Here is a 12,006-nt window from a genome sequence, read left to right as displayed (position 1 = left end):
CACTCCTTAGTGCCGGGCCACGAGGAACTGAGCCGCAAACAGCCACGTGGGCCACGCTGCCTGGTCTACGACGTCGTCTTCCACCCGTGCACCCTGAGCTTGGCCAGCTGCATGACCCAATTCCTCCACCTGGTGAACGACACGGCCTTGGAGGCAATGGAGAAAAATTTCTCCCTACAACTGGACCGCACATTCCCCGGAACTGACCACCTGCTTGCCGCCTGCCTCAACCGGGTCGGGGAATGCACCATTCCCTGACTCCGGCCTTTCTATGGAGCCACCGCCCGCTCTTCTTTCGCCAAGCGGCCAGGAAAGGCAAACGTCCGAAAGTTACTGGAGCTGCTCTCCTTGAAAATGCCTCTGCCATCGCTGCCTTGTTCCATGTGGCGGCTGTGCAAGCGCACACCGTTTATTTCATTCATTCATCTGCAGCAGGTTAGGTGTGTGCTTCCATGGAACAAGGCGGCAATGGCGGCAGATTTTCAAGGAGAGCGACTCCGGTAACTTTCGGGTGCTTGCCTTTTCTGGCTGCGTGGCGAAAGAAGAGCAGGTGGCGGCTCTGGAGAAAGGCCGGAGTCGGGGAATGGTGCATTCCCCGACCTGGTTGAGGCAGGCGGTGAGCAGGTGGGTGGCTCTGGGGCCTCGGGGAATGGGGCATCCCTGAGCCCCGGCCCCTGACCCTGACCGGCGAACCAGCCTCAGTCTTGGCTACCTTTTCGCTAGCATTTCACCCCTGCCGAAAATGTCCAAAGAGTGGGGGCCGGTGGGTGGGCGGGGCTACATTCAGCGTATAAGACGCACCCAGATTTTCACCCTCTTTTTGGGGGTAAAAAGATGTGTCTTATATGCCGAAAAATACGATATTTCAACTCTTTTGTAGAAGTCTAACATTTCATTATCTTGTAAAGTAAAAAAAAATGACAGGAGAGGTTTTGAGACTAACTTGAGACATAAGATATGTCCTGTTAATTAAAATTAAATTTCTTTCTATTTTAAAGGAGATTGAGTTGCGCTGCAGTTAATGAACAAAAAGCGCCACTATCCCTTGCCTTATTCAAAGCTACTTTTTCTGACTTCAGCAGCAACTCAGGTGACTGGATATGAGTTAGTCAGTCAGGTGACTTATGAGTTTAGTTTGTCAAATAACCAAGTTTAGTTTATCAAGTAACCAATTTTCCAACTTTCAAATAAAAGTAGAGCAAGTCCATAGTCCTGATAAAACCCAAAACACCAAACTAAATGAATGGTGCAAACAAGAAAAAGAATTTTAAGATTATTGAGTTATAAGAATTGATGCCTTTATACTTTAATTTGCTCTCCAGATATCTGTAATATACTGTTAAATACTGGCTACATCTATTGTATATGGGAATAAAAGTGTAAATTATATGGTCAGTCATCTTACATGGAAAAGGTAATGGTTTTGTGTGGAAATAAGTTCATTATTTTAAATATATCTATATCTTGTTATTTATATTCTAGCTTTCCTATTGGAACCAGGATATTGTAAGATCATATTTTTAAGTATATAACCATTACTATATTTATATTCTACCTTTCCTTACAGAGCTTAATTACTCCCAATTTATGGTAGCAATCTTAACAAACCTGGAAGGTAATGATAAATTAAAAAAAACACCTACTGTATAGGCTATTTAGATATAAAAATGTATTGGGTAACAGTGCCTGTGTACATGGTGTTTATGTCTTTCATCTTCTGTTTGTGTTATATTTCAAATAGTGTTTCAATCATAATTTCTTCCCATGGTTTGAGTATTTCTTACAATCACTATGATAAATTAAATGAATGTGTTTGCATTATACCTAAGGTAGATTTGTTATTTCTGAGTTGTTGGGAAAGAATAGGAAGCCTACTTCCTATAACATACCAGCCGCACAATTATGGCTTGATTCAGGCCTATCACCTTGCTTTTGAGCATGTTGTAAATAATATTTATATTCCTGCTACTTCCTTTATGCATAGGATCTTCATTGGACTGAAAAATTGAAAGTGAATGAGTTTTTCAGTAATCAATTTAATGCTCACAAGATAATATATTCTCAGCAATGATTTTGTGGGTGGGTTTTGGGGTAAAATTCTAAAAATGCAGCCCATTAGAACTAGCATGATAGTAGTAGGATTTTGCTGTTAAAAAAGAGAAAATAGCAAGACCCACACTGCTGAATATCTGAAACAAATTAAACTGGACATACAACAATCCATATCATACTTATGTATTGTTACAGAGTAATTCAGTGATTGCTACATTGTTCTCAGATTGTTGTCTCTGTTTTGGCAGAAAATTTTCAGCACTGTAGATTCTTAAAAGTTTTCAGTAAACAGCTACAGTTAGAAATCATTCCCATGGCTGGAATATTTTAGGCTTCTGTTTGGACAACAGATGCATGTAATATTTATCATTCCTTGCATTTGATATGTGTAGGCCATGAAATTGTTACAAAGTAAGGTATGGTGTTATTAAATTAATTTTAGGCATGTAGAACAATATTAGTGTGATCATTTTTTGGTAAGAAATGTAATTGATGTGTGCTTATATGTAAGCTGCTTAGATATGTTTACATGTAACTGGAAGCATTCATTTTTCATAAAAAAGTAAAAAGTAATGGGCATTGATACATGGTTTGAAGTACCATGTCTATTTTAGACTGTGTTTGCATCAAATAAATCAATACAATAAAGAGATTCCCCAGGAACAATTACAATCATGCTGCTTCACCTACATGTGTCACTTGTATAATTGATGAGCAAAATGTCATTATTGTATATATAAAATCTTTTTGGGGAAAAAACAGGAATTTTAGCAGTTAGTTACATGATGTTTCTGTGGCTTAAAAATGTTTCATTAATACATCCGGTTTGATTGCTTATTTCAAGAATTTTAATTGAATGCTTAATTTTTTTTTCTCAATAACTAGAACAAAATTTATGCATTCCTTAACCCGATATAAAAGTATAAGTAAAGTGTGTAAGTAATTCTTCAACTATTGCAATATATTGGTTCTGCCAACCGAAAAAGGAATGTTCTTCATTTTTGGGCAAATACTGGGCATACAGGGCATCTCAAATTAATATTTTAATTCAAACAAACTAAAAATGATTCAAAGAAAAGCAACAAAAATGATTGGAACCTAGGGACATGCAGAATATTCATTTTGAAGCATTGTGAGCATAGACTCACAATGAAATTTCTTGTCCCCAAATTAGGCAATTTTGTATTACTATTTTAGATATGAGTTTAGAAATCACAAATCAGCGTTAATATACTCGTCTCCTTTCCAATGGATGCTTTACTTTTAATTGGCTGTATAAGTTATGAAAATAGCCAGAAAACAAAACTTTTATGATTGGCTTTTGTTAAAACTAACTAGCTAGTCAAAGTAATCTTCCTTAAAATTATGGTTATTTTCTTTTTGATTATATGTAATATATATACTTTATTTAAAGCTAAGGTGTATTTTAAAAACCACATTGATTAGTAATTGTACAATTTTAGTAATTATACTATTATAATTATATATTTAATTGTACAATTTATATTATATATATATATAATTATAATAATTACAAATATAATTACTAAAGGTGTACAATTATTAATCAATACAACATTAATAAAAATAAAAGAGATATAATTTTTAATGCCAAAATCTATACTATATTATTGTTTAAGAATATTAAAAAAGGAAAAAACCCTAAAAGCAATATAAATTAATATTTAATTTCTGACTTCTAACCAATTTGCAATATGTATTGGTGTAAGCTTTAAAAAGCACGGTTTAAGATGTTTATTTTTTACCTTGCTGCATAATACGTAAAATATATGAAAGCCATTACTGCTTAAATTTAAATTTCTATTATGTGTGTGGGTGCGTGTGCGTATACACACACACAACACTACACTAATTTTGGCCATTGCTGGGTATTCTCCAGGTTTAAGTGCCCAGTCTGATATTGTTGGCTCTTTTTTCAGTGTTACGTAGTTTATCCTCTAAGTCTAGGCATGTATCTTAAAAAATTATGATACTTTTAATTCATTGTTCCAGAATTTCACTTGATTTTTAAAAATGGTTTAATTAAAAAAACTAACTTATGTTTTACTAATGATTCTTTTAAGAAAAGTGTGTCAAACTCGTGGCCCAGATGCTGGTCATGCCTGGTTTAGCAAAGGGGGGTGTGTGTCGCAATACGTCATGTGACACCACAGTGATATGTGAGTTTGACACGCCTGTTTTAAGAGTTAAAAGGGTATAATTTATTTGTGTAAGAACGAAACACTGTAAAGCTTTTCTGAATCAGCAGTTCTTGCTTTTTAGCTTACTGGTTTAAAAGTCTTTTGAAATACTAGTTCTTGATATATACCAACTTCATTTTCTTATGTTTATATATATATCTGTCAGTCAGTATGTTTATATAGAAAATGTATACATAGACATGATGCTGCCTGTTATAACATTTATATAAATATCTAAAACCAAAATAAATGTTTGTATTTAAAAATATTTTAAATAGTATCTTTACTATTTTAAAACATAGTATTAATTATTGAAACTTTGTTTAACTGTGGGTCTGAAATGTGTGTCAGTATTCTGTGTAGCTGACGAAGTATATTATATAGTATGTAATCTCTAATTAATGTTTTGAATCCTTATAGAATAGAATGAATAAGTTTGGACTGGGGTTGCACTTATGTGTACTGGTAAAATAGTGCCCAAATTGACTTCTGCTGTTCTTAATGCTAGCAAGGAATGCTTATGTGCCATAAATTCAATTAAAGTGATAATCTCAAAAACACTTTCCCTATCTTATTAAAAAGGATTATATGATGCATCACTGTCATCATAGGCAGTGAAGGTCAATATTTCTGGTTCCAAATGGGCGTAGCAATGGCACATGAAATATTGCAATTTAGAATGTAAAAAGAGTACTTGAGCATGAATGAATGAATGAAATGAAATAAATAAAATAGATACATTGTATTTCTATGAAACACAAAAAAGAGAAGGAAATCATCAAACTGATATATGCAATAAGTGATGGTTAACTTCCATATCTACAGATGAATCAAAGGGTTAAAATGTAAGTGCAAGGTAGTATGAATATGGAACATAAGCAGCATAAACATGGGAATGCTCAACCCAAAGAAAAATGAAATGAATTGACTGCACACTGACATTTTCGGCATCTGGCAAATTGAATGGACTGGAATTTAGCACTTTTGGTCAGAAGATGTAAGGATATATGAGATGGGGAAGAGCCACAGGAGTTGTTAGATAAGAGGCAACTTAGCCTGCAGCAGGTATATGGGTATGGCAAATGTCTCAGAAAGGAACCTCCCTAGTTTCTTGGATTGTAAAGGTGACAAGGGACAAATGTACCTTCAGACTTGCAAGATTCTGTTAATCTAATCTTAAAATTAAGTAGATATAGTTCTGGATTTTCTTTTTGTCTTGATTAGATAGGACTTACAAAGTTGATAGATGATCATATTGTTTAGTATGCAGGATACAAAAAAATGAAGAAATGGCATTGCTTTCATAGTCAGGAAGGATATAGCCAGGACAGGACTTTTGCAAGAAGGAATTTAATAAAGAATGTTAGAAGAGACAGTAGGGATTATTACAATAGTATTTGTAAAGATATTAAAGATGGAAGCAGACAAAGAAAAACAAGAAAAGTCTTCCAAAAGATCTTCGACGGAGGCTCCAATTTTGAATTGGTATTCTAAAAAAATGCCAGTGGATAGCTAGTAACTGATTCAAAGAAAATCAAATGAATATGGAAACTCTGTATAGTGGAGAAGGCAGCTATGGCAGCAAAAGATGGCTTCAGCCAGGTTCTGCCTCGGAGTTCTGCTTTTAGTGGATGCATTACTCGGAATGCTGACAGGAGATATCAGTATCAAGGTAGATTGGCAATCAGAACTCAGATCATTACCAAATCTGAAGGCTTTGTTAACCCAAATCTTGAAGAAATTGATGGAATATTAAAGATTACACAATGTAAGCTGCCCTGAGTCTTCGGAGAAGGGCGGGATATAAATTCAAAAAAAAAAAAAAAAAGAAATGCGACAAGTAACAGAATAACAGTCAATAAAGATTCTAATCAAACTATGGCACAAATCTGGAGAGCAGCATGGTGATCAGCAGAATGGAAGAGGTCAATCTGCAGGCCAATACCAAAAAGAAAAAAACTTTATTGGAAACATTAATCTTGGTAGAATATGCAGGCTTTTGACACAATTATACGTAAAATGGATTTATTATGTAGAATTATTGTAGATTCACTCCATGAATTTCTAGATTTTTTTATTACAGAAGAAAGTCTGACAACCATTTTGTTGAATGAAGATTCCATATATTTGTGCAATATGCATAGGTCTTAGGGATGTGGATTGCTTTTGGATTTGGCATCAAATTGAGGAGAGACCCAGCCCCTATCTTAAATTCTTTAAACTAGGGAACAGCAACTCGCAGCGCCAGAGCCACAAGTGGCTCTTTGGGCCGTCTGCCATGGCTCCCTGTCGCCTCACTGGTTGGCCCCGCCCCCGCCCCTCATTTCGTTTTTGGACTCCAGCCCAAAGCGGCAGGAAACGAAGGCTGCCTTACGTGCAAATGTGGCGTGAAGACAGGTATAGGGCAGCTTCACTCCTGCACTTTCCTCCCCCTCCTCCTGCTCTCATAACCCCCTGGCCGACTGTGGTTGAGCCAGGAGCATGCGCACACGCAGGGAGACCTTCCTCGAGCAAGTGCCAAAAGCTCAGGAAAGGCACGCGCGGGGTGGGCAGCAGCTCACTTAAGGAGGGTCTCCCCACATGTGCGCATTCTCCTGGCTCAGCCACAGCCAGCCGGGGTGTCCTGAGAGGAGGATGGTTTTTTTTATATATTTGCATTTATATCCCGCCCTTCTCCGAAGACTCAGGGTGGCTTACACTATGTTACCAATAGTCTTCATTCTATTTTTATATTTATATACAAAGTCAACTTATTGCCCCCAACAATCTGGGTCCTCATTTTACCTACCTTATAAAGGATGGAAGGCTGAGTCAACCTTGGGCCTGGTGGGACTTGAACCTGCAGTAATTGCAAGCAGCTGCTGTTAATAACAGACTGCATTAGCAGTCTGAGCCACAGAGGATGGTGAAGAGGGTTGCCGGAGAGTTCAGGAGCGAAGCTGCCTGTACCTGCCTTCACGCCACATTTGCATGTAAGACAGCCTTCACTTACTGCCACTTCAGTCTGGAGTCCAAAAAAGTAATAAGGGGGGCACGGCCAACCAGTGATGGGATAGGAATGGAAACTCCTCACTTTGAAATGGCAATAGAAATCTCCAGGGTAATTAATATTTATTTTGTATAAGAGAGAGAGTAACATATTACTTTGCCAAATCACATGACTTGCTAATATGCAACTATTACCTAGCCACATGAGCTTTTCAATTGCCTAAACAGAGTTAATTACTCCCACATGCATATTCTCTTTCTCTCTCACTCCGCGCTCGGCCGAAGAGCTTTATCATGGCAAGGTGATGGCCGGAGCATTAGTGCAGGAGAGAAGCCGCATCTTGTTAAGACCCTCCTTAAATGAGCAGCCGCCCACTCCGTGCATGCTTTTGCTGCGCTTTCTTCCCGGCCAGGGAGTTACGAGAAGAGGGTGGGGGAGGAGGAAGATGGTCGCCCGAAGGGAGGGGGGAGACACACACACATATACAGAGAGAGAGAGAGAGAGACACACACACACACACACACAGAGTGATACACAGAGAGTGGGTGAGAGAGGGAAAGAGAGGGAGAGAGACAGACAGATATAGAGAGGGAGAGATAGGGAGAGGGGGAGAGAGACAGAGAATGGTTTTGTGGCTGGGTAGGTGTGGCTAGGGGATCATATGACTGGGTGGGAGTGAATGACACTGAGTTAGCCACGCCCACCCAGGTTTTGTGGCTCCCAGTGTGTTTTTTTTTTTCTGTAGGAAAAGGATCCAAGTGGCTCTTTGAGTGTTTAAGGTTGCCAACCCCTGTTTTAAACCAACCATGTCCCTTTTAGAATCTGCAGTTGCAGAGGAGAGCCAGCCACATGATCCCAGGAAAGATCTGGCTTTTTTAAAGATTTGCAGAGAAGTGCTATGTGCCAAAGCAGCTTTTCTAAATTGTTTCTTCAGTGCTAGAGAACCTTGATAATATTTTGTGCTACAAGTAGCCCTTGACTTACAAGCATTCATTTAGTGACCAAGGTTACTATGCCCTGAGAAAAATAACTTACAACCTTTTCTCAGAATTAAACCATCAAGGTGGCCTAATTTTGGTCACATGATCAAAAATTAAGCACTTGGCAATTGATATTTATGATGGCTACAGTGTCCTATTTACTATTTTCCTAGCTGGCTTCCATCAAAGTAAGTTAATATGGGAAATCAGAAGCTGTGATTCAGTTAACAACCATAGTGATTTCCTTATTGACTGCAAAAAATGGTCATAAAATTGGGTGCAACTGACTTAACCGTCTTGTCCCAATTGTGGTTGTAAGTCAAAGATTACCTGTATGTATTACAATAGGATGTTCACATTTAAAGTACTGTATAATGCAAGTAGGTGAGGAACAGATTAATAAATACTGTACTCTCCAGCTCTGTTTATTTGTTTTGTAGTAATGCCCAAAGGGTTTAACATGGTTGGGCCTGCCATTATGTATATGCAAACTTGTAACAAATGCCCCAACTTTATTACTATAGATCTGTAGCTAGGTGCTGTGCAAATATCCACATTTTCAATATGAGAGACTATTAAGTGGTTCTAATATAAATATGTTTCTTACTTAAATCAGACACAATGTTGGATGTCTTAGAGATCTGTGCAATAATTAACAAGATACCTGCTTTCCAATTCTTTTATTTTGCTTGCCTTTTTCGAAAATCTAGATTAGCAACTTGGCATTTATGCGTAGGTGTTTCTAAACTTCCGCCCCGACATGGCTTTTCTCAAGGGAAAGGTTTGAGGGCCGGTCCAAGTTACCCATCCTTAATTTTGTTTCCAAACCAAGGTTTTGATTAACTAATCACCAAAGTTAAAAGAGAAGTTTGAAACCAAGTAATGATATAACCATTCTCCTTAATTTTTTTTCCTACCCATTCTGGATTTTTGTTAGTACCTTGATTATTAATAATTAGGCAGCTTTTGTACAGCTTTTTGTATAAAAGCAGGCCTTTTATAATATGTGCAGTCCTATCAGGTGATCACACTTGCGGTGGCAGTTCTCGATGAGTAAAGAGGAAATGGTGGTGGTAACCCTGAGCATAACCCTGCAGCTGCTGTACCTCCAGCATCCTCCAAGCCCTTGCTGAACGTCCCTTCCCCCACCCTTTCTTGGAGGTTTAAGTAAATTAGGTGGCCTTTTCAAACAAAGGCATGAGAATGTGGGTGTGAGCATGTGCGTTTTATAAACCTGACACCTACAAGAGGTGTGCTGCTGAAATCTTTGTGAAGATGATTTAGGGTGTTGTTTAATCTTCCTCGTTACCGGTCTTTCAGGCATATGCTTGCTAAACCCCACCCTGTCTTAACTAGAGGAGGGACTCTGTCCCTTTTAAGGCTCAGGTGGTTCTGTACTAACATTCAGCTAATGAATCGAGAGAGAAAGAGGAGTGGTCCATCTGTCAGGTCCCCTCTCAGCTGACTTGCAGGAATGACTGAAAAGCTTGGCACAGGCTGAACCGCTTCAGGATTCTGCCCCTCCTCCTCCTCCTCCTCCTCCTCTGCTGTCTCTGCTTGCATGTTTCACAAGCTCCCTTAGAAGAACAATGAACTGATTTGAAGTTTTAAGACTGGGAGGGATCCCCTTGGAGTTGTCTGTGGCAGCCTGCAGCATGCATTGTTTGACACCATCTTAGACAGCTGTCAGTTTCTTTTCTTTTCTTCTTCCCTGCTTCCTCCCCACAATTTCCCTCCCCTTTTGGATCGCTTTGTCTGAAGAAATAAAGTGACCATGGTCCAACGTTTCAGCCTCAGGAGGCAACTATCAAAGGTAAGGTTGCTTCTGTCATCAGGATGTGTGGGAACTGTCTACATTTGATCACTTTTCTCTCAGAGTACAGTGAAACCTTTGCTTAGACAGAAGTGGGCGGGGGTCTGCTTGAGAGAAAGGAGCTCTGCCTTTTGTTCCCTTTGCCAACAGAACAATGGTTTTTAAAATAAATTCTCTTGTCAGGAGACATAGGGGCTTTCTCTCTCTAAAATTAGAACTGCTGCTTCTTTCTTTGGATTTAGTATCTAATGTGTATCTATAGCATCTAGGAAACAAGACATGATTATCAGAACAGAATATGATCTGATGAAAAAGCAAAGATGGATTAGAACCTACAGAGAGTCAGGATAAATTTCACTGATAACCCAGAAAAATCTACCTGGCAAAGCACATGGTAGCTATCGGTTCAAAGTATTAAGCATGGCTCTCAGCAGAAGGAAGAACAAAGGAGTTGTTCTTAAGAGATTTTGCTATGGAAATACTTTGCATTGTTTGTTCTTAAGATGCTTTAAAAGAAAAGGTGGGGCTACTAAGCAAATAAAATCCATTTTTTACTCAAGAAAATAGTTCAGTGTTTTTTTAAATGACTAAATAAAAGAAGACCCAAGATAAACCAATATGATGAGATGGTAGGTAGGTAAGTAGATAGATAATTAGATAATTAGGCAGACATGAAGGATCTTGGGTTCTGTACATCTTTATAACCAAGTAAGGTTTAGTTAGAAAAAATAATACCAACCCTTGTTCTCCATCTGTTTCATAGAACTGCTTGTAAAGGCTGTCTTTTTGTGTAAAATGCAATGATCAGCTGCTGATCACAGCATTTAGGTCAAAATGCACTCTTTGCAGACAGTGTGGGGAAGCCTTAGGGTATTGCAAATGAACAGGCATTCAGTATGACCCCTTTCAGAGTGCATCAGCATTTTTGAAATAGCTAAGCAATGAGCATATTAATGATCACTGAAAAGGGGAAATCTTCACTCGTCTGGTAATAATTTAATGCAAAAGCATGCAAGTGAAAAAGAAAATATTTGGATAAACAAAAACTGTAGTTGCTGAACTACAAATGCTAACATTATTTGCCATGTTCTAGCATGGCAAATAGTGAAGGATGCTGGGAGTTGTAGTTCAACTATTTCTGGAGTTAGAAGTTTCTCAGCAATGTTCTAATTCTCAATTCTTTCCTCGGGAGCAATTCCACACAATATTCTTAGAATCTGTGAGACTGAAGCTTATGAATATAGAACCTTTGTTCAAAATTCTCGTAACATAATTATCTCTATTTCAGTAAGATCATTTACTGGGACTTAACAGTGAAACGATCTTAATGAATAGGAGAAATTATGTTAACTGGGCTATGCATGGGGATTTTTCATTTATTAGAAATAATAGGTTTGTGATCACATCTTGGACAATATTGGTAGTGAGAGATATAATCATTAACACACTATTTAAATATTTGAACGAAGACCATACATAGTGACATAGTTATTTTTCTTAAAATATTAAAGTAGCTGTATTCTTTACAAAAGGGTAGGTCATTTGAAGTTTCCAAACAGACAAGTTGACAACAAGTAAGGGAAGAGTTTTGCAAGAAGCTGGTGAGTTTATGGAACTGATCAGTTATATTTAAGGAAGATTGTATGGTTAATTAGTGGAGGTGATTTATGTTTTTTCTGGTTCAATACAGTGAGTGCTTACTTGTATGACACATAGGAGGATGGGCCTATAGCTGTTATTGACTGCCCAGAATCAGTTGAAATTCTGCAGTGTCTAAAATAAATAGTCAAATTATTAATGGGTAGAGTCACATTCCTCAGCCAACAGCATTGTCCCAACCAGCATTCTTTTAAAAAAAAGGAAGGAAAAGGAAGTTGTGAATTTGCAACCTGAGTGAACAAACTGGAGTAGTAGAACAGGAGGAGGAGAATGGATGAGAATTTCCCACTTTCATAGGCTAAATGTTTAGAT

General features: G+C 38.0%; 1 protein-coding gene across 4 annotated transcripts in view; it reads left to right on the top strand.

Moving 5' to 3' along the window:
- Positions 1-12,006, top strand: part of TMCC1 (transmembrane and coiled-coil domain family 1) — a 128,255-nt gene that overhangs the window by 33,493 nt on the left and 82,756 nt on the right. The gene's annotated exons all lie outside the window — the stretch shown is intronic.

This window comes from Ahaetulla prasina, chromosome 2, assembly GCF_028640845.1.
Source record: "Ahaetulla prasina isolate Xishuangbanna chromosome 2, ASM2864084v1, whole genome shotgun sequence".
Classification (NCBI taxonomy): domain Eukaryota; kingdom Metazoa; phylum Chordata; class Lepidosauria; order Squamata; family Colubridae; genus Ahaetulla; species Ahaetulla prasina.
This window is presented reverse-complemented; position numbering and strand designations above follow the sequence as displayed.